The 24,007-nt window shown below is 46.0% G+C and overlaps 1 pseudogene across 1 annotated transcript in view; it reads right to left on the bottom strand.

Annotated features, from left to right (window-relative positions):
• Positions 1–20,929, bottom strand: part of LOC308515609 (cardiolipin synthase (CMP-forming)-like) — a 28,147-nt pseudogene extending 7,218 nt beyond the window's left edge. Inside the window, exons 1-2 of the transcript in view lie at positions 19,995–20,929; positions 202–449 (exon numbers count right to left, since the gene is read on the bottom strand). The product of the transcript in view is annotated as a cardiolipin synthase (CMP-forming)-like (transcript). The remainder of the gene's footprint in view (positions 1–201; positions 450–19,994) is intronic.
• Positions 20,930–24,007: the final 3,078 nt, after the last annotated feature.

Raw genomic sequence — 24,007 nt, 5'->3', positions numbered from 1 at the left:
GACCTCCCTATGCACCCGTTGTCTTTCCAGGCCGACTAGGAGTCATATTTCCCCACAGATCAGACCCCAGCCTCCGGGAGGGAGGACTCTATGGGAGCAGTCTGTAGTTTTCTTTGAAACTCCTTTGAAATTTCTTAAAGGGAGACAAGCAACCGGCCTGGGCTGAGACAAGGCAGGCGGGGGTGTTAGCAGTTATGTTACCAGCTGCAGACCGCTAGAAAAGCGGAGGAGGAACAAAGCTGAAGTCACAACACCGCCCAGCTCCTGAACCACCTGCTTGAGTCCATGCCACTGCGAGAGGGCAATGGCTTCTGGGATTTGCTGGGGGACGATCTGGCTGGGCCCCCGGGAGACCCTAGGCGAAGCAGCTGTCTCACAAGGGGGGCTGATGTCCCCTTCCAGGGCGCTCCCTTGGAGGAGGCCTGGTTGTTGCTCTGCCACAAAGGGAACTGGTGGAAAGGCAGGAGAGCGGAGCACTGTGGCTGATGGGCAGGGTTAACAAAGGGGCACTCTCCCTGGACCTGGAAGCCATCAGGACTTTGAAGTTCTCCAAGAGAGGAGGAGTCTGACTCAGAGACTGGCCCAAACCTCGTTGGGTTAGGAGAACCAGAGGCTGAATGTTGAGCTTGTAGACTGCAGTTTGCTGGGCAGAGACCCAAGCCCAGTTGTATAGGGGTTGAGCTACCTGTGTGCAGCAAAACAACTTTCTCCCATGCCAGAATACATTTTAAGGAAATTGGACAGACTGTGTTTGCCGCTCAAAAGAAGAACTGGCCACAGTGCACAGCCCTGACAATGACCTGCAGAAAACTGTATAATAGACTCAGGTGATGCCTGCATCTTCATGGACATGGCTCCAGAGAGACGAGGACAATTTTGCCTTATATAGGAGGGTCAGGAGTGGACTTTAGTCACCTCCCTAAGATGTTTGTATAGCCCTGCCATATCTCATGTTTAGTAGCGGAGGATTTGGCTGCCTGAAGCGGCCATGGTGCCAATATTATGTTTCACTGTATTAATATGTTGTATTAACCTTTGATTCTCTTACAGGTTAAAATGTAGCTGTAGCTGCCAGCAGTTGCTGTAGACCGGTGATGGTCTACAATCCTTGTTAGTCTTTGGGAGTAACTGGCAAGTGTCCAGTCTCCCACACTGAGGGACATTGTTATAGCTATGTATTAGCTGTCCTGGAAGGTGGTCAGTTACCATTCTTTTTTGTGTGTGACTAAAATAATATTTATTTACTAATAGACTTAATGTTTACCAAAACTATCTAAACATTAGTACTCAAACAGTACTCTTTCTTTTTTAAAAAATTAAATCTTTATTGTCCAGATTATTACATTTGTTCCTCTTTTTTCCCCCCTTAACTCCCCTCCTCCCAGTTCCCACCCCACCCTCTGCCCTCACTCCCCACCCATTGTCCTCATCCATAGGTGCACAATTTTTGTCCAGTCTCTTCCTGCATCTTCCACACCCCTTTCCCCCACAAGAATAGTCAGTCCATTCCCTTTCTATGTCCCTGATTCTATTATAATCACCAGTTCATTCTGTTCATCACATTATTTTTTCACTTGATTCTTAGATTCACTTGTTGATAGATGAGTACGCTTGAAGCTGTCCCAGAGGCTCCTTACACTATCTTCGTATTTTCGGATTCTTTTTTCATTTTGCTTTTCCCATTGGGTGTTTTTTGCTTCTTCACTTTTCAAATCTTTGACTTGATTCCTGCGTTCCTCTGATCTGCTGTTGGGTGTCTGTATAATATTCTTTACTTCAGTCAGTATATGCTTAATTTCTAGTTGGTTCTTTATCACAACATCGAGGGTCTCATTAGATTTCCTGTAGATCTCATTAAGTTTATCAGCAGTTTCTAGAAAATTATTGAAAGACCTTCAAAGTGCGGTTTTGAGCTCTGTATCCTCCATTTCTGTCATGTTTCTTTGTCTCCACATTTTTATGCTTTCTTGGTGCACCCCCTTGTGATCTTTGTGCGCAGTCTTGTTGTAGTTAAGCCTTGATTGTTGTCGGTAATGGGGTGATTTGACCTCCAGCCCAACTGGCTATGAGAATCAGCTGTGTCTGCAGTGGAAGAACTTCTGTGCTGGACCTCTTGGGCGGTGCTAATCTAGCCTTTGCCTAAGGCTATCCGGCAAATGCCTCTGTGCAGGGCTTGGGCGGGGCGGGTCCTGGGAAATCTACAGGGCGGGAGGAGTGAGCAGTTATGGCTGCTCTCAGTCCCGTCCCCAAGGGCTCTGCCTCTCAGAGTCCCAGCAACCACTGCAAACCTTGGAGAGAAAGCTGCCTTTGAGTTCTGACAGAAGCCAGACAGTCCCATTTGAGTCTGGGTCCCTAGAGACTCCTGGATCTGGAGCTCAGAGTTTGAGACTCCCTCCCAATTGAAACAGACAACCGCGCCCTCTGCCGCCAGCCCGCTCCGCATGCACTCTGCACCTTAGTATTTTACTTCAGCACTGCGCCTCCTCTGAGTCTTGGTAGGCTATTCTCTTTCCTTCTAGTTGTAGAACTTCCACTCAGCCAGCCTTCCTGTGGTTCTGGATGATTTCTGTTCTGTCTTTTAGTTGTATTTTGAAGTGGTTGTTCAAGGTAGCAAACTCCGGCATTAACCTATGCCGCCATCTTGGTTTCTCCCAGTTACCATTCTTGTTGTGTTTAAGTTGTTGAAGCTGAAATGGTTTCTTTCCCTTCCACTGGACCATTTGTTGTAGTTTGTCTCTGCCAGGTCACAGGCCCAGCTCCTTCTGTGCACAGGACAGCAGGGATCCTGAGTGGAAGGTGACCTCTGGCCAGACACACCCTTTGCAGATCACCCTCGGTAGGACAGCGGACCTCGTTGGACCCCTTGTAATCCTCCTAATGCTGTTGACTTTCGGCCCTTGCATTATTAACAGACTAGTCCAATTTGTCAAGAAGCGTATAGGGGTGGTTCAGTTGATAGTTCTGCATACCCAGCACAGGCCTCTGGCAGCAGAAGGTGAAGTAGAAATGCAAACCGACCCATGATTGGGCCTGTAAGTCTCAAGACAAGGGGGGAATGAAAGGGCGAGGCCTACGCCCTCCATCTTGCCCCAGGGAGAGGGCTATGCCCTCCATCTTGTCCCAGGTCGAGGGCTATGCCTTCTATCTTACCCCAGATCCTCCATTTTTGGGCAGCAGCCATTAGCCATGGGCTCAGCAAGGAGCTTCTTCCCAGAAGCCCAAGCCTCTGCTAGCCACACCTAGCATTTCTTTAAACTAACCAATGATAATCAAGGGAAGTGCACGCCATAGATATGACCACATCCTATGGAACAACACACCGACTTGCACCCAGCCCATAGGCAGGGCCTACAGTCCTCTCTCCTCTCCTTACTCCAACCCCCCTATAAAACCCCTCTCCACACAGAGCTCCCTCTCTCTCTGCCTCCTGCCGCTGCGTCTGTGAGTGTGGTGGACGGGGAGCTTGAGCTAGCTCGAATAAGGACTCTTTGCTTTTGCATTGGACTCAGCTGGCTCCCTGGTGGTCTTTTGGGGATCCTGAAATCTGGGCATAACAATTGGATTTTGTCAAATGCTTTTTCTGATTCTATTGTTATCATCATACGATTTTTTTCTTTAATGTATTGATGGAACAGAAGACATTAATTGATTTTCAAATATTGAACCAACCTTGCATGTCTGGAATAATTCCCTCTTGGTTGTAAGGTATAGTTCTTGATATACATTATTAGTTGCAATTTGCTAATATTTTTGAGAACTTTTGTACTTGTGCTCATGTAATCTCTCTGTGAAAATTTATTTTGGTATCAAAGGAATGCCAGCTTTGTAGCATGAATTAGGGAGAATTCCATCTGCTTCTATTTCTGGAAGAGTTTGTAAAGATTGGTATAATTTTTCCTTAAACATTTGGTAGAATTCACCGATGAAACCATCTAGACCTGGTGGTTTCTGTTTTGGAAAGCTATTAATTATCAATTTAATTTCTTTAATAAATATTTACCTATTCCAATGATCTGTGACTTCTGGTGTGAGTTCCTGTGTGAATGAATGGGAGCAGGGGTGAGATGCAAGTCAGCCGTTTGCTGGCCTGGTGTTGAGGCGGAGGCGTGATTCTGGTGATGGAGGCTGTGGTGATATCTTCATGGTATGAGGACCAGCTTCCTGTTGTGGCCGAAACAGCAGCTCCTTGGCAGACCAACTCTGTGACTCTGGGAAACAGCCTGCGTTGTCAGGACTTCCAGTGATTCTGTAGGAGGCACTGCCCTTTGGTAAATATTTTTATTCTAAATGAGCTAGACCTCCACCCCTGCGTGGTGCCCTAGGGGAAGATTGATGAGGGCATTCTAGACAGAGGAGGCTGTGAGTGTTATGGCTGGGAACAGGAGGAAGTGAGAAGAGCCAGCTGGATGGAGCACAGAGAATGAAATTCAGGTGGAGAGGTCAGAAGCAGGCAGATTGCTACCGGCCTTCTGGCCTTCTTGGCTCAACCTGTGACACTGTGAAGCCATGTTATTAAATATGAAATATTACTGATCAGCCCTTATTTTCAATCAATTCAGTATTTGACAGAGAAAGAGAGAGAGAATGTGTAGTGGCAGGTTTAGGATAGATGCAGAAAGAACCTCATTTGGGGCATGGTTTTAAGGCCCAGAGGCAATCTGAGGCTAGTGTTGGCATGATCTTACGGAAGAGGCCAACAGCCCTTTGGGAGCTGAATGAAGCGAGCCTTTCATTGCAGCCGTGGCTGCATGGAATGACCCTTCGTGGACCGTGCAGCTCCGTGGTTCCGTACATCCCTTCGGGTTGGCTGCGTCTCTCCATTGCACAGACTCCCTCTAGGATTTGATCCAGGGACACAAATAAAACCACCTTTTCATCTTTTCCAGAGAGCGTACCTCATTCCATTTTCCACTTAAAAAAATTGGCAATCAGAAGGGTCATCTCACATTCGCTCCACCCTGGCCTCCCTGCTTCCTTCTGTCATAAATCTCTCAGCTTATGAATGCGGGCTTCTCCTTCATGCTTGAAGTGGGTAGGGCCTGAAATGATCCCTCTTTCCACATCTTATGTCAGAGGGCCTCTCCTAGGAGTAAGCCACCGCCCTTCCTTCCCTTGGGAATAAGCCAGCTCACTGCTTGTTTATAAGGTGCTGCATGCCTTTGGATACTGGTCCTTATAAGTACAATCTGTCCACCTCACAAGTGGCTCTCCAACGTCCAGGGGCTCTACAAGCACAGAGCAGGGTCTCTCCCTGCGGATGGAGAGCCCCTCAAGAAGATGGAATGGTCTTTCCATCCGACCAGGAATTCCCTGCATCTCCTACTTCTCTATCACCCCAGGCCATGCTCCAGGAAGATGTAAGAAACTTGCCTCTTCAAGGCAAACCGCCTGGAGAGTGCCAGGACGCAGAAGGTGAGCACAGAAGCCCTCTGCAGAGGAAAAGCTCTGTGAGCATCAAGTCCAGCCCCCCTTCCTCTCCTGAGCTGAAAACGCCCAGGGGACTGGTTCTGAGCTGACCTGGTGAGATGATTAGCTGCTGCCCATCTCTGTCCTCAGCACACAGCACAGGGCCTGTAGAAGGGAGGGGCTCCATCCGTGTGTGCTGAGTGAATTAATGAGTGAAGGAATGGTAACTATGTGGGGACAGGGGCCCAGACACCCGGCAGGAGGGCCACAAGATGAATTCTAGGCCCCACCTCTGGGCGGCTCTGGGCTGACTGATAGGTGAGCGGCGTGTCTGGAATGTAATTGGCTCATAACGGGACAGAATTGTGGTCTAATCTCAGGACCTGCAGCTGAGAAGGTCCTGGGAAAAGCCCCTTCGTGGCTTCTTGACGAGCTTGTGTTTGGTTGAAATGAACAGTTTGATTTGCTCACACAAATAGGTGCTCTGGTCTGTGCTGGCTCCTGTTCAGTCATTCCCTTAGTTGGCTTTCTGCACCTACTCCATTGCAGCACGGTCTTCTTTGGCTACAGGTTGGAGCCAAGGCCTTGTGGCCGTATGTCCCTGAGGCCACCCGAGGTCAGTGGAGACGGGTCAGAGGTGTGGGAAGAAGGTGTTCTAGCAGGGCTCAGCGCCCTGGGGTACCCAGCCTTTCTAGGCGAGGCCACTGGGCCCGGAACTGGACTTCCCCTTGGCTTTGAGACATGACGCCAGGCAGCGGAAGGCTGGCGCCTCATCTCAGCACTGCTCCATGGAGCACTGAGGGATGAGCACGGGGGGGGGGGGGGGGGTGGCGGGGAATGCAGTTGGAAAGTGGAAACCCCTGCCCAGGGAAAGGACGGCGGGCCCTGACTGGGAGTGAATGTGCCTGGAATAAAAACAAAGAACGCAGAGTGGGAAGGGCCCCTCGTGCGGATGGAGCACAATCATGGAATTTGCAGACCAGGAAGCTGAGGCTCAGAGAATTCACTGCGGAGCTGGGACATCACCCTCCCCCCAGCCTCTGCATCAGGTCCCCGCTATCTGGGAACTTGTACAATCAACCACCTCCCTCTCACTGTGTTTGCCACTTGGCTTAAAACTCTCCTTCAAGCCAGAAGCACCTCCTTACTAGCTCCAAAGAAGCCATTGTCTGGGCAACCCCAGCAGTGACCGCCACAGCCTCAGGGACATACAATGCACTTGGGGAAGAGCCGGCCCACTGCTGTTTTATAAGGTGCCGAGTGCCTGTGGCTTTTAGGATTTGTGTATCCAATCTGTCCACCACACAGGGGCTTGTGCAAACACAATTATTTGGTTGCCCTTTTAGATGCCATGGAGTGTTATTAACCTCCTTTTTTTTTTTTAATTCTTACCTGAGGATATTTTTCTGTTGGCTTTTTAGAGGGAGTGGAAGGGAGAGGGAAAGACAGAGAGAAATAATCGATGTGAGAGAAACACATGGATTGGTTGTCTCCAACATGCTTCCTGACCAGGGTCCGGGGGAGGAGCCTGCAATTGAGGTCCGTGCCCTTGATCAGAATCGAACCTGGGGCCCTTGGATCTGCAGGCTGATGCTCTATCCACTGAGCCAAAATGGCTAGGGCTGTTATTAACCCTTCATTGACTTGCATTCATACACATGAATTTCCAATCTCAGTTGACTCATTTAGTTGAGCAAACAGTTTCAATGCCTTGGGAAACAGAAAATGAACGTGATTCAGAAAGAAAGGACAGCGAAAGCATACATTTTAAAAAGATGGATTAAAAAAATAAATACAGAAAGCATTGATTAGCATTGTCATGGAATTAGATATTTCTTGCTGGGGTCCAACCCCAGCAGGTCCAGGGGTCCCCAAAGGTGTGGACGGAGTCGGCGAAGAAGGAATGACACAGAGACAGCATTCAGTTGATCAGCAGCCTAGCCAGGATCTCTAGCGAAGTTCTGGTCACAATCTCCAGCGAAGTTCTGGTGTTTATTGTCTTGTTACATCTGTATTTATACCAGTTGATTTTAATCCTGTCAATTTCTATTCCAAAGGTTAGGGTGTTTCTTATCTCCATTCCAGGGAGTAAAGATTATGTAGCTTAAGCATGATTGTTTGTAGTTAAAGTGATTAACTACCTGCCTGGCACTTAGTTAAGGGGTTTTATCCCCTCCTTAACTTCAGGGAAAAATCCCTACCTGGGGAAACAACCTTTCTCGGAGAGGTGACCTTGGTTAAAACACATAGCGTTAAGGGGAGCAAACATATTAAGAACAGTATGCTATATAGGCCAGGTCCCTTGAAACATATGCTGTGCAGATGTTTCTTTCCTGCAGCGACTGTGTCAAGCAGCAAGGATGGACCGGATTCCGGCAAATTCCCCCTTTTTTATTTTTTAAATGATAACGCATGCAAATCAGTGGCCACCTCTCAGATTGGGCCGATTAAGTCTCGGAAGAAGACTGGCAAGCAATGACAATAAGCATAGTATAAACCTAGTGGATGGAGCGCACAAGGAGCCCCGTTCCTGTAAAAGGTTGCTGGCCTCTTCAGTCAAGGGATTTCAGCTGGCCTCAAGTCGGTGGTTTGGTTGTCTTTGTTGGTCTGGCTAGCGGTCGGCGTCTCTGGCGACGGTCTTCCTGAAGCATCAGTGAGTTGAAGGGCTGCATCAAAGGGTCCATCAGGGCTGTGCTTGATGGTGGTGTTGGTGCCTGAGGAGGAGTAAGCTCTGCCCTCTGAGTCAGCTGATATGGAAAATGGAGGGTAGTAGAGAGAAAAAGAAGAGAAAGCAAAAGAACTACAAGGCATGGAAGTGTTTAGAAAAAAGAGGGAGAAGAAAGGGAAGAAGGCAGCATCCTGACACAGCCCTTTCCTTCAGCTGCCCCTTTCCCTGTGGTCCAAGGTAGAAATGGGAAACAAGTCCTGTTGCAGTGAGAGGGCAGTGGCTGTCAGCCGGTCTCTGGCTTTACCTGGGTCCCAATCTGAGCTGGGCCAAGTCTCTTTCTGTTATCTGGGTCCCGATCTGAGCTGGACGTGGGAAGCAGGAAGCATCCATGGGGGCAGGAGACCTCTCTCAGAAGGGGCAAGTGTTCAAGCCCCTGCAGAGTTGGGGGGGTGAGGATCTGTACCCCACCTCTGTTGACCCCCAAGTTCTCTCCTGCCGGCCCCTCTGCGACTGTGCCTGTCTTAGGTCGTTCATCCCTGAGGAATCTTACCCGTCTTTGACTAACCAGCCATCCTCCAGGGCCAAGAAGGGTGATGTGAGGTTCAGTTCTGTCTCCTTGGTAGCCTATGCCCCCGTGGCCTCCACGCCCAGCAACTGCCTTGGGATCCCCTGCCTGCTGGTGGGGCCCTGGTATTGATCACATATCTTGGGGAACCCAGGTTTCTTCTCCAGGGAGGGCCCAGCTCACGCCATTGGGTGAGAGACAGATCCATGGTACCAGCCACCATGAGGCTTCAATCTCAGCATGAACACAGAGCTCAGGCAACAGCTATGGGCAACTGGATTGTAAGAGTAGGGTCCCTCTTGACACAAGGATAAGAGGGGCCAATACAGGACAAAGGAGAGTCCTGGAACAGGGCTTTCTCAGCCCAGGATGTTAGGCTCTTGGCACAAGACAACTCCATGTATGGGGCATATACCAGACACCCCCTAGTCATGGCAGAAAAGGGAGGTGCCCTTCCTGGAACAGTAGGGTAGGGAGATTCTAGAAAAGGCTGTGTTCAGAAAAGAAAGAGAAAGGCCAAAGAACCAGCAAACAAGTAGTTAGATTTAAAAAAAAAGGAAAAAGGAAAAGAGATGTGGGGCAAAGCTGGGACATGTGGAAAGACAAAAAGGAGGCACATGTGATCCTCCCAATGGACAGATTGTTCCAGCTCAGGGCTGCACATCTGCTGCAGATGGGCACTGGTCAGGTGTGCTATGGTGAGGCGGAGATGGAGGGCGGTGAGACATAAGGTCGGACTAGACTAGCCGTGAGCAAACTACAGCCTGTGGGCCGGATCCGGCTCGTTTGAAATGAATAAAACTAAAAAAAAAAAAAAAAAGACTGTACCCTTTTATGTAATGATGTTTACTTTGAATTTATATTAGTTCACACAAACACTCCATCCATGCTTTTGTTCCGGCCCTCCAGTCCAGTTTAAGAACCCATTGTGGCCCTCGAGTCAAAAAGTTTGCCCACCCCTGGACTAGACGGTCTGGAATCCACACAGGTGAGTCTGTGTCCTGTGGAAATATACAAGCATATCCTCTCCCCCAGGTTAAAAGTACATCAGGTCCCTTCCAGGCTCCTGTAAGCAAGTCTCTCCATTTGACGACGGCTTCAGGTTTAGTTAGATCAGGGTTCCAATGCCTGTACATCGGGGAATTTCCCTCAGAATCTACATTTAGTATATTAATTACAAATAGAGTATGTTGTAGAACATGATGAGGAGAGGAATATTTAAACTCATTTTCTTGTAATTTTTTAATTTGTGCTTTTAAAGTTTGGTTAGAGCCCTTTCTACTATTGCTTGGCCTTGAGGATTGTAGGGTATTCCTGTAGTATGTGCGATGCCAAATGTAGAGCATAAGTTTTTAAAAGCTCTAGAGGTACAGGCAGGCCCATTGTCTGTTTTAAGTGCCCTTGGTATTCCTAGGTAGGAAAAACATTGGAATAAATGTTGACTTACATCTTTAAAGGCTTCTCCTGTACGTGCAGAAGCAAGGATAAAATGAGAAAAAGTATCAATACAAACATGCACATAGCAAAGTTTGCCAACAGATGGGACATGAGTAATATCCATCTGCCATAAGGCACAGGGTCTAAGTCCTCTTGGATTAACTCCAGTAGCAGGGCTAGGAAAATGAGTAGGACAATGGCTGCAGTCACGCACAATACTTCGAGCAGCTTCTCTAGATATGCGATAATATAGACGGAGAGCAGAAGCATTTTGAGGGTGAATGGCATGAGACCGCCGGGCTTCTTCAAGAGCTGTATAAACTACTGGGAGAGTTAGTAAATCCGCCTGATAATTTCCTTCGCTTAAGGGTCCTGGTAGGCAGGAATGAGCTCTAATATGTCCGATATAGAAAGCCTTTTCTCGTTTATGAATGTAAGTCTGTAGCTGAGTTAACAAAGAGAAAATGGCTGTTCTTCCTTGTGGGAGAGAGGCGGTCTCAATATGAGGAAATAATTTAACGTCGTCTACCTTTGATATTGAGAGTCAGTGTACAAGTTAAAGGGAACCTGTTGCAATTGTTCAAAAGCATAAATGACTGCCAAAAGCTCTGTTCTCTGGGCTGACGTCTCTAGGGTTTGTTGAACATGAGTTATTGAGTCAATGATTGTTACCACCCTACCATTAGAGGAAGCATCTGTGAATACTAAGGAGGCAGGAGGTGATAATGGCTCTTTTGAACATTTAATAGGCAATATAAACAGATGTAGGGAGAGAAATTGCAATATAGGTGATCTTGGCAAATGATGTAAAATTTGTCCTGGGAAGTTACCTATAGCTATTTGCCACTCTTCTTCAAATTGTAATAGTGTGTCTAATTGTTCTCTTTTATAAGGTATTATTATCTCAGTAACTTCTCTTGTAAAGAGTTCGATACTGCGTTGTCTACCTTTGATAATGAGAGTGGCCACTAGGGAGGGATAGGATGGTACAATCTACCTCGGAGTGACAGGTAAATGTATCCATTCTAATGGTCCTTCTGCCATAAGCATCCTGTAGGAGTATATTTAGTGGCTAGAATAATTAAGGCCCAAGATTTGGAATAATCTAGATACTGTAGTTGCTGTTTATTGATGGCCTGCTCTATTTTTGCTATAGCCTTTTCTCCTTCTACAGTTAATTGTCGGGGAGACTTAGGGTTAGAATCTCCCTTTAAAATGTCAAATAGAGGTTTTAAGTCAAGAGTGGTTATTTTTAGATATGACCTGACCCAGTTGATATCACCTAATAGTTTCTGATAATCATTCAATGTGTTTAAATGATCTTTTCTTAATTGTAAAGGCTGATGGGTGATAGTAGAGGTATGTAATATTCTGCCTAAGTAGGAAAAAGAAGGTTCAGTCTGAATCTTTTCCAGGGCTATTTTTAGACCATGTTCTTCTAAAGCAAGGACGGTTTGAGTAAGAATTTCCTGTAAAGTAGCCCGATCTTTATGAGCTAGTAAAATATCATCCATATAATGAATAAGATATAGATCTGAAAATTTCTTTCTAATAACTTGCAAAGCCTGATCTACAAACTTTTGACATAATGTAGGACTATTTTTCATCCCTTGTGGGAGAACCTTCCATTGATACCTCTGATAAGGCTGTTTAAAGTTTTCTGATGGTATGCTGAATGCAAATCTTTGACAATCAGCCGGGTGAAGCGGTATAGTGGAAAAACAATCCTGTAAGTCAATAACAACAACACAATACTCCTGTGGAATTGCCACTGGGGAGGGCAATCCAGGTTGTGAGGAGCCCATATCTTCCATGGTGGCATTTATGGCTCTAAGATCTTGCAAAAGTCTCCACTTGCCTGATTTCTTTCTTATTACAAATATGGGTGTGTTCCAGGGACTATTTGATGACTCTATATGTCCCTCTGCTAATTGCTGATCAATTAATTGTCGGGCTGCTGATATTTTCTCAGAGGTTAAGGGCCATTGCTCAACCCATACTGGTTGTGATGATTTCCAGACTATGGGATCAGCAGTCCTAAGGGCAATGGCCCCAATTATAAATCCTGTCGAGGAGTGTGAGGTATTACTTTCTTTTCCTAATCCCTTTTCTGGATTAAATCCCGTGTCTAGCATCTGTGATGTTACTCTATCACTGGGGCTATATAATAGAACTCCCATTTGAGACAAGATATCTCTTCCCCATAGTGTAAAGGGGATAGTTATAATTACATAGGGACAGAATGTTCCTGAATGTTGATCTTCATCAGCCCAAGTTAAAATCTAAGAACTCTTTTTTACATTAGATGCCTTGCCTAGTCCTACTAAGGAAGTGGAGGTGGTGTGCGTGGGCCATGAAGAGGGCCAATCCTTCCCTGCTATGCAGGAAACATCTGCTCCTGTATCCAACAGACCTTCAATTGGTTTTCCCTGAATTTGTAAAATTTTTGTAGGTCTAGCACAGCTGTGGGCAAACTACGGCCCGCGGGCCGGATCCGGCCCATTTGAAAGGAATAAAACTATTGAAAAAAAAGACCATACCCTTTTATGGAATGATGTTTACTTTGAATTTATATTAGTTCACACAAACACTCCATCCATGCTTTTGTTCCGGCCCTCTGGTTCAGTTTAAGAACCCATTGTGGCCCTCGAGTCAAAAAGTTTGCCCACCCCTGGTCTAGCAGCATGGATTTCTTCTATCCAAAATGCTGCATCACTAGATCCAAAGCCTCTGGCCCTTCTGGCTTCCTGGGTAATAGCTGTCCCTATTTTATGTATTGGTAACAGGAGTAATTGGGCAATTCTCTGGTCGGGCTGAATCTGTATAGTTGTGGTGGGTGGGGAGAGTAAAATCTGTATTTCTCCTGTGTAGTCTGCATCAACAACTCCTGGGATGACTAAGATCTCCTGTAACGAGGTGGAGCTCAGTCCTAATATTAAGCCTACAGTTCCCTCAGGCAGCGGCCCAGACACTCCTGTAGGAATGGCTGCTACTGTTGAGTCTGGGGTTAGTAGTGAGTGGGTGGTTGAATGGAGGTCCAATCCTGCACTGCCTGGAGTTGCCCTGAAGAGGTCACTGACTGATTGAAATTTGCAGAGGGGTTGAGGGTTGATGCCCCTATTATTGCAGGGGCCTGAGGCTGGCCCCCTCTCAAGTTTCCCAATTGAGGTGATGGGATATAACCTTCTTGGGAGCGGTTTGTAGAGTTTAAAGGCCGACCATTTTTATGGTATTTTGATCTAAATTCCTTTGCCCAATGGAATCCTTTCTGACATCGGGGACAAATAGTTTTTGGAGGATTAATATTATTCCCACATGTATTTCCAGGCTGTCGAGGAGCTTGCCATCTGGCTTGAGTATTATTATTTTTATTTGGGCATTCTCTGCTAAAGTGCCCAGGTAAGCCACAAGAGTAGCAGTTCATATTTCTTTTATTACCTGTATTATTGCTGGCTTGTCCTATGCCCTGTACATATTGAGGGTATGTCTCCCCTTTGAGAGCTGCAGCCATAGCTACACCCTGTATAAATGCTGGACTTACATCAGCACACTGTTTAATAAAGTCATTTAGAGTTCCCGTTCTGCGAATCGGCCTTAAGAAAGCCTGACAGGTATTATTAGCATTTTCAAAAGCCAGTTGTTTAATTAGGATATCGGCTGCCTCTTTGTTATTGATTACTCTCTTGACTGCCTGTATGAGGCGAGAAAGGAAATCCTGATATGGTTCCTCAGCCTTCTGTTTAACCTCTGTAAGGGTGGTTGTTTTTCCTACTGTATAAGGTAGGAATTTCCAGGCATTTACTGCACAACTGGTGACTTTAATAAGTGCCTCTTTGGGCATATACATTTGCTCCTGAGCTGTGTTAAAATCACCTTCTCCTAATATCATGTCTAGGGTTATTCCTCCTCTGGAATTTTTGCTAGTGGCTACAGCTCTCTTAGCAAGATCATCATATTCAGTTTTCCATAATAAGTGATCGCCTCCTGAGAGACAGGCTTTACAAACCTGTGACCAATCATAAGGAGTCATCCATTTACTGGCTAGGGTTGCTACCAAGGTTTCTGTGTAAGGAGCTAGAGGTCCATATTTAGAGCAGGCCAATTTTAATTCTTTTAGTACTTTGTAAGGTATAGACTCCCAGGTGGGGTTTTCGTCCTCAACAAACTCATTCTCATATGCAACTGGGAAGCAGAGTGAGAATTCAAGATCTCCATTAGCTTCAGCTTCTCTTATCGCCCTTTGAAATTTAGACATGGAGCTCAGAGGAGCCGCAGGACCTGGTTTAGGCTTCCTTTCTAATTTAGGGAGCCTGTTTTGAATGGGGGGGCCTCTCTCCTCTCTACTGACTGGAAAGGACCAATGGTCATGTTTATGATATTTATTCTCCTTCCGATCAGTAGGCATAGCTAAATTGCTCTTAGATTGAGCTGGAGACAATAATGATGTGTCCTCTTTAGGTGGAGCCGAGGGACTATTTAAAGTTTGAGAAAGTTCAACTGTTTCTGCCTCTGGTGTCAAGGTGTCACGAATTGAATTCCAGAGGGAAAAGGTATCTGCCGGGACAATCTCAGATCCATCGTAGCTGTAATAATTCTTTAATTGCTCTCCTACTTTAGTCCAAGTTTCTAAATTAACAGTTCCATCTGCAGGAAGCCATGAACATACGTCTTGTATAAAAGTTTCTGTCTGACTGGGAGTAACCTTAACTCCTCTGCTAGCAAGCATATGCGTTAAAAGATTAATACAGAGTCTTTTTTCTTTAGACTCAGTATGACCCATCTTGTCAATCTAAGTTCTGTACTAACCACCCTCTTACCTTACTTATCCTCTAAAGGGGGGCCTACAGCACCCTACGGTGCAGTCCTATCCATCCCAAGTACGGGGGGACTTACCTAAGGGTCCCTGTTCGGGCGCCAGAGGCTGGGGTCCAACCACAGCAGTTCCAGGGGTACCCAATGGTGTGGACGGAGTCAGCGAAGAAGGAATGACACAGAGACAGCATTCAGTTGATCAGCAGCCTAGCCAGGATCTCTAGCCAAGTTCTGGTCAGGATCTCCAGGGAAGTTCTGGTGTTTATTGTCTTATTACATCTGTATTTATACCAGTTGATTTTAATCCTGTCAATTTCTATTGCAAAGGTTAGGGCGTTTCTTATCTCCGTTCCAGGGAGTAAAGATTATGTAGCTTAAGCATGATTGTTCATAGTTAAAGTGATTAACTACCTGCCTGGCACTTAGTTAAGGGGTTTTTTCTCCTCCCTAACTTCAGGGAAAAATCCCTACCTGGGAAAACAACCTTTCTCAGAGAGGTGACCTTGGTTATAACACATAGCACTAAGGGGAGTAAACATATTAAGAACAGTATGCTATATACACCAGGTCCCTTGAAACATATGCTGTGCAGATGTTTCTTTCCTGCAATTGTGTCAAGCAGCAAGGATGGACTGGCTTCCGGCAATTTCTTCCTCATTTAGATAAGAGATCACAGAAGGTGGGGACTGGGACACCTGGTCTTGTGTGTCTGTTTGCGCCTCTTGCTACACCATGAGTCTGGACCACATACCAGCAGCACTGGGATCACCAGGGAATGTGTTAGAAATACATAAAAAAAAATGAGGACTCAAACCAGATGTGTGGGTTACAATCTGCATCTTAACAAGATCCCAGGGTGACTTGTAGGCTCGGGAAGATTTGAGAAGCACTGCCCTAGAGCATGAGAGCCAGTCAGACAGGAAATAGGCTCTGAGGTGCGGGAAGAAGGTGTTCTAGCTGGGCTCAGCGTCCTGGGGTACCCAGCTTGCATCATAATCAAGAATATAGCTAATCACGTGAAAGCACTATTGCAACAATGTTTGTTTGTTTTTTTAATTAATAGGCTTTGGGGTTTTGGGAACAGTTTTATATTTACAGAAGAATAGTTCAGAAATCCCATATATTTTCCTCCCAATCAGGACACACACAGTTACCCCTGTTATAAACATCTTGCATTAGTGTGGTACACTTCTTGCAATAAAGGAGTTAATATTGATACATTATTATTAACTAAATTCCATAGTTTACATTAAGAGGGACACTTCGTTTATGGGTTTTGACAAATGAATGATGTCATGTATCCACCATCACTGTATCTTACGGAACAGTTTCACTGCCCTAAAATTCTCCTGGGCTGCACCTAGTTCTCTGCTCCAACCCCCCTCAACCCCATGCTGCTGGCAACCAATGATCTTTTTACTGTCTCCATGGTTTTGCAGACATGTATGACCTATCTTGTCAACCTAAGTTCTGTACTAACCACCCTCTTACCTTACTTATCCTCTAAAGGGGGGCCTACAGCACCCTACGGTGCAGTCCTATCCGTCCCAAGTACGGGGGGACTTACCTAAGGGTCCCTGTTCGGGCACCAGATGCTGGGGTCCAGATGTCTGAGACATTTTTCCAGAATGTCATATTTTGGAATCACATAGTATGTAGACTTTTCAGATTGGATTCTTTCATGTAGGACTACGCATTTAAGGTTCCTCGGTATCTGTCTTTGGCTCGATAGCTCATGTCTTTTTGTCACCGAATAACATCTCACTATATGGATGTGCCACAGTGTGTGTATCCATTCACCTAGTGAAAGACAAGTTGGTTGCCTCCAGTTTGGCATGGTTATAAATAAAGCTGCTATAAACATTCAAGGGCAGGTTTTCATGCACATGTAACTTCTCATCTCTGTTGAGTAAATACCCAGGAGTCCAATTGCTGGGTGGGATGGTAAGATTCTACTTAGCTTTGTAAGAAACTGCCAGACATCTTCCAATGGCTGCACCATTTTGCACTCCCAAGGTATGAGAATTCCTGTTGCTCCGTATCTTTGCCAGCATTTGGTGTTGTCGGTGTTTTGGATTTTAGCCACCCAAATAGTGTATAGTGGTTGTTTTCATTCGCAAGTCCCTGATGACATATGGTGTGGAGCATCTTCTCAACTTTTTTTTTCCCATCTATACATCTTCTTTGGCGAGGTGTCTGCTCAAATCTTTTGCCTAATTCCTTATTGTTGAGTTTGAGGGGAGTTCTTTGTATATTTTGGATGCAAGTCCTTTGACAAAGATGTGCTTTTGCAAACACTTCCTGGTAGTCTGTGGCTTGTGTCTTTCACACAGCAGAAGTTTTTAACTTTAATGAAGTCCAATTTATCAATCCCCCCCGCCCCCCGCCTTTCCACAGCCAGCAGTGTCATGGTGGTAGCCTCAAACCAGCCACAGGGGGAGTACTCACACAGTGGGAAACTGACAAACTACAAATCAAGGTTTGCTGATTATTTTCTCTCAAAAGTTAGTTATAAAACATTTGCCAGCACACCACTGCCTCCTGCTAACCTTCTATTGAATCATGGGTTGCTCCTACTATGACTTTACTAATGATTTTATTTTTGTGCAGTAGAGAAGTTTTCTGTTTTGCATATATATTTAAAATATTGGCATTTTATTTTATTTTTGATTTAATCGCTCTATTGTTCACATTTTCCCACTAACATAGGAGATAGGGCTATGGTCATTTTTTATCTGGGTAGAAATTCCTGAATAAGATAAATTGTTCTTTTCTCAATTGTGTTATTGATTTTGAAATGACTTTGATATTAATGATTAGACAAAGTTCTGATTATTGATGCAATTTCACTAGAAAGTATTATTTTTGGAGAAATATAAAAAAATTCATATGTAAAATTAATCATTGCAAATGACTTAACTAAACTAATTTAATAAAAAAGAGGGGCTTTTATAACTTCAGAAAACAGTTTTTGAACATGTCTGAAGTCATTCAATGTATTATCATATTTTGTGAATTTTTCAGAATTTAATGCAATTCGATATGACAATAACCTCCTGTTTTGCTTTATTGCATGCTTAGTGATGTGCCTGGCATGTAGCAGGCACTCAATAAATATAGGTTGAAATAATAAATCAATTAAGGTGAAAAATAAGACACAAAGACCTGCTTTCCCACCTGGAATTTACTATTTTACTCTAAGTCTGAGCCAATGGAATAAGACAACAAAAAATGAATAGATATAAATTTTACTCAGTCAAATTCCTTAGCAGTTTGTTAGATCCTTAAACTTCTGAGCTCAGGGCCCAGGTTGGGCGATTGCTCCAGGCTGCGGGATTAGCAGAGGCCTTAGAGCGGACAAGACTGTGACCTGGATCATTCAGGACTCCAATCTGCCCCACCGGAATTTTCTGGGTGACTGCCCAGGCCCCCGTGGCAGGAGCGCCAGCCCCAGTGTCCGGGATTTGGCTGGACTCTTGCGTTTGTGGAAGCCGCTGGGGGTTGAGCAGGGGCATGCACGCTGGGTCTGGGCAGAAGTTGCTCCTCGCTGCCTCCAGGCCCGTCTTCAGGGCTCACTCCCATTTCCGGCTTTAAGATTCGGGAGCCCAAGAGTCTGTGGGTATCTGCAGCTCGAGGTCTCCAATGTTGGGGCAGGAGGCCGGGAGCCAGCAGGGCCAGGGGCTCCAGGCCAAAGAGGTCAGTTCCGGGCATGGAGGCTGCACACACCAGGGAGGCCAACCTGCTGGAGTTGGAGAGACTGGAGAAGGTGGGGTCCGGGGAGCAAAGAGGTCCTTGGGAGGGCTGGGCGAGGCGCAGACCCTGTTGCAGGAGATCCCTCGGGCTACTGGGATCTTTACTCATCAGCTGTCAAAACTTGTGAGCTATATTGTTCTTTTTTTTGTTTCGTTTTTAATCCTCACCTGACGATATGTTTTTATTGATGAGAGAGAGAGAGAGAGAGAGAGAGAGAGAGAGAGAGAGAGAGAGAGAGAAGCATCAGTGTGAGAGAGAAACATCTATCGGCTGCCTCTTGCACGTACCCCAAGTGGGACCAAATCCACAATTTGGGTAGGTGCCTCGACCAGGAATGGAACACACTGTTGTGGACCAACATTCGCGAGAATAAGACCACCGACTCCAATTAGGTCTTAAACAGCAAGCGAGGATTTATTGAACTGGCCAGCGACCATAGTTACAGCAGTCTGCTGAAGCAAGAGCTGCACTGCAGTGCAGACTACAGGAGTTACATTTTATTAGCTACATTCTGTGGAGGCCCAAAGAAAAATGTCTTTCTTTCTTTTCTTTTTTTTTTTTTTTTGTTTACTGTTTTCCAGCTTTTTTATTCCTTTAACATCTTAACAAAAGAATATTCCCCAAAGTTTAAAAAATACAGTTTTATATTATATACACAACATATGAGTACAGATTCCAATATCATACAAACACTGCCATGTTAGAAATACAGTGGGGAGGCATGCTATAATTCACTGCCTCTTGGAGGGTGTAGGCTCATGGATATGTTTTATTATTCCAACTACTTCTGTTACTTGCTATCCTGATAAACTATTAGGCACCTGAGAGGTTGGAAGACTACTGGACATGAACTTCAATACCTTCTATTTTGATCTTTATAATCTCTTTACAAGTTTACTTCATCTACAACTAAGGTGCCTTTATTGTCATTAGCCTAAATGATCAAATATTAACCACATTAACTGTTAATATACATACTGATCAAATTCAACTTAAAGTTGTATAGCCACCTTGTGTAGGCTACATATATTTAAATCTAGGAAATTCCCCCAATGCATTGTGAGCGATATAAGTTCTATTAAAGACAAGTGGCAAATCTCCAGTTTCCATGCCCTGGACACTACTTTTTAAAAAAAATATTAAACATTGACTGACAATAATTGGAATTGATTCCTTATAAGTTAATCAAGAAACCTAAGATAAAAAATTCTAAATGATAGTTTTATTTGTATTTAAAAATACATTGGAAATTCTGCATATGCCCATGATCAAGCTTATTTTCAATGCACATTAAATACTGATGACGTGGTTTGATCTGACAAGTCCTTTTTCAAAGTAGGGAGACTCCAGTACATTTCCACTGGCCCTGCTGCCAATGATGTATATTGCTTCCTTGATAATGATGGCGGATGACCTTCATCTGAACAGTTTTCCGACCGTAATGATAATAACTGTAAGCTGATGCAACTGTGGTGACAGCTGTAAAACACCACAGTATCGGAAGATAAAAGCCGTGAGCATAATTGAAAACTGGAGCTGCCGAAGAAGCTGCTATCAACATTAACTGGACTGCTGTGTTTACCTTGCTGATGAAGGTTGGTTTTAACCTAGCAGTAGCATAGCAAGGATTGAAATACTTAGAAAGTGTTCGTGGTTCTGGAAGAGTTTGATATCTGACATAAAAAACAGCAACAATCAACATTATATTTCTTGAAATTATCATATAAGTAAGTGGAACTGGAATAAGATCTGCATAGGTCAAGCTGACATATGATACTGATAAGTATTTTATCCCCAAGTGGATCAAGAGCACTTCCCAAAGCTGATTTTTGACTGGCCCAGTTTCGAGCCATTAATCCATCCAACAAATCAGTTAGCCCAGCTAAAGCAAAAACTCCTAGTGCCACATGAAAATCTTCTTCAATGATCAAATAGCCCAAAACTGGAGCCAAGCCAATTCTCGTCATTGACAACATATCTGGTATTGTCCATGGGTTTTCATACAGGCTGGTGGCACTCGCTGGACCCCATGGGCCGCCCGGGGCCTCTGCGGCAGCACCCTCTCTGGCTGGGGGCTCGGGGGTCACCTTCCCCGCGCCTGAGCAGTGGCCCCGCGGGCCACAGGCAGCCCCAGGCCGAGCGCGGCCGGGCGCAGCCACCAGCGCTCCGCCAGGCAGCCCAGGCAGATGGGTGCGGGCGGCAGCAGGGCCCTGAGGGAGCGCCCCACACTCCCATGTGGCCCCGCGCAGGGCACCCTACAGGCCCCGCGCCACACGCGAAGCCAGCATGGCCCTGCGGCCGCGCTGCAGGAAGGCAGGCAGCCCGGGGCACCGATGAGCCGCTTCGCCACCAAGCGCCCACAACCTCCCGAGACCTCGGACACTTCCATACTTCAAAAATGTGTCTTTCAAATTCTGGGCTCCCCAATATGGAGGAAACTCTGTTTATTTATACTTTTTCCAGTCCTTTGTCTCCCAAATTTGGAATGAGACTTCCGGGCCTTCTGAGAAAGAAGGCCTGGGTGCTGGGAAGGGGCCATGAGACCCTATCTCGAGGCCTGGCCTGATGTCAGTACCTTCCTATCTATGTGCTTTAGGAACAGACAGCACAGCGCACCCCTGTCTGGCCGAAGCGCCAAATATGCAGCCCAGCACAACACCACCTTTTGGTGTATGGGACTGACACTCAACCAACTGAGCCACACCAGCCAGGGCAGCTGTGTGGTTCTTACTAGGCAAGGCCACACCTGGAGGGAAGATGGAGGTTACCCAGATCACCTGTGAAATTAGGGGCAAAGCTGGGCAGTCATAAATAGAGTTGGGGTTGAGACTCCTGTTTATGTTGACCTGAGGCCTTGCTGGAATTTCTTTTTAACTGAAACCACTGGAAAATATTTGTCATCGGGAATAGAAACAGTCAATATCTATTTAACATTTCTTACTCTTTTCTGAGCTTTCACCACATACCAAACACTTTGGGACATAGAAAGAAGTACAGAGATGGGAAGTGTTATGGGTTCACTTCAGCGAGATAGACCACCGACTCAGAATTTAAATATAAGAGCCTTTATTAAGCTGGCCAGCTGACCACAGTCCCAGCACTCCGCCAAAGCAAAGGCTGAACTGCAGTAATGACTGCAAGAGTTACAGCCTTTTTATTTGCAAAAACCACAAAGTTACAAAGCCTTGTTTACGCGATTTGTTCCCAACACAGTATAGCATTATCACCTTCCTATCTATGTTTTCCTGGAACAGAGAGCACCGCATATTGAGGAGGGACCATGAGATCATATCTCAAGGCCTGACCTGATGTCAGTACCTTCCTATCTATGTGTTCCAGGAACAGACAGCACAGCACGCCCCGTTTGGCCAAAGTGCCAGATATGCAACCCAGAACATTCCCCACTGGTTTTATGTACATGAGTCAAATCATTGACTCTTTTGGGTCATTGTTAGGGAGAGAGTTATACTCACCCCTGAGGACTATAAGCGTGATAGAGTTAATTCTTTGCCAAGTAAAGTCAGTGGACCTGTTTATAAGATGAGGGCCTGAAATAAGGGTCCACTGAGTCCTGGACTTTTCATTTTGCCTGAGCTGTCTTAAGCTGGGTGTGATGAAGCCACATCAGGATCCTGTCAACCTTGACTGCCGTGGGGGTGGTCCTTTCAGTCCTTGGGTGGCAAATTTCTTTACCCAAACAGTGTCACCAGGTTGGAAGGGATGAACCGGATACAGGCAGATCATCTTGGACGTGCTTCTGGTTAGATTTCTGGGTAGACCGTAAAGCCTGAAAGAACTTGAGTAAACTGGTGAGATGAGTAGTTCAGGGTCTGGAAGAGTCACTAGAATCTGTAAAGGCCCCACTGGTTTTAGGGCAGCCTCCAGGGCTGCTTCGTCTGCAGCCTAGTTCCCTCTTGCTTCTGGGGAGTCAGTGCCAGTTGGCCCATCGTCCTTGCTCTGCTCATGTCTGTCTGACTGCCTACTATATTACCTCAAGGATCCTGGCTCTGAATTCTTTCAGGGAAAATGGGTGTTGAATTCTCTTCTGTAACTACTTCGAGCTGAGGAGGGTCAGAAGTTTCTCTCAGAGCCAAGAGATCCTTGCTATCTGTTAGAGGGACGATGAGGCCTGGGTATAGAAGGAGGTGGACTTGTGACCTGGCAGAGACAAACTGTAACAAATGGTCTGGTGTGAGGGAAAGAAAACATTTCACTTTTAACAATCTTTATTAAAATAGGATTCTTCTCCTTAAAATTATCCCTCCGTTCATTAAAATACTAATTTATTTACTGTATTCAATTTGGCCCGATTGTTTGCATAAACACAACAAGAATGGTAACTGACTACCTTTGCTGGGATTTCATGACTGAATCTTAATGTGCCCCGTAGGGCCAGGAAGCCAAGCCATCCAGCCGCCATCAGGCCTGCCTGCAGTATCCGCTGAGTTAGGTGAATCCCTCACCTGTAGCAACTCCACCTGAGCCCACGCTCCAGGCTTTAAGGCCCATCTCAGTAGCCCTCCCACTCGTTGCGGCCCAGAGTGTGTGGGGGTTCCGCAGGGACGCAGAGGCATCTTTACTGCTCCCCTTCTACTCTGACCAACCGCCAGTGATGGTAGGGCATGGGCCTGACGCTCCAGCGCCAGCCATCTTCAGGGCTTCCAAGCAGGATACCAGGCTTTCTCAAGGCACACTTTTTTTTGAGATTGTGTTTGGGAAACTGAAGGGGCTTGTATGAGGCTTCTTCCAGGAATGCCTTGGGGAGGAGGGTGATGTATAAGGTGAGGCTGGAGAGGGTGGCCGTGGGGCCAGCTTATGAGGGCCCATGTGCCTGTGGGGCAGACCAGTACCTCTGACTTTGGCAGCATGTGGGATGTGCTGTCACGGAGAAGACTGACCCAGAAACAGAGAGGAAACTGGTATAGGCAGTTAGACAGACATGAGCAGAGCAAGGACAATGGGCCAGGTCCAGAAACTCGCCAGGGCAGAAAGCCCTGGATGCCCAGCAAAGGGCAAACTGGGAAAACAAGATCCTCATCCCCAGGGTAACCTTTCCTCCCCCAGCACATCGCTGGTCATGCACTTTGGACCCCCTGACCTTTACCTTCCTTAAGATAGCATCTAGGCCTCAGTTGTATTTCAGCTCCAGGCCCGGAAAAGCAGCAAAACCAGACAAATGACCCTCTGGCTGCATTGACTTACAACCACCAACCAATCAGCAGAGACCACTGACCCTGAAAGAGCTCACCTGGGAAGCTGGTGAACATTCTATTGAGACCCTCCCTGAGACCGCCCCTAAGATTCCCCCCAGCAAGAGAGATACATAAATGCCCTCAACACAAATGACCCGGTGTGCACGCTCCACC

Source organism: Myotis nattereri (assembly GCF_964212035.1).
Source record: "Myotis nattereri genome assembly, chromosome: 3".
In the NCBI taxonomy this organism is placed as follows: Eukaryota; Metazoa; Chordata; class Mammalia; order Chiroptera; family Vespertilionidae; genus Myotis; species Myotis nattereri.
Note: the sequence above shows the minus strand (reverse complement) of the source record. Positions and strands in the feature narration are given on the sequence as shown.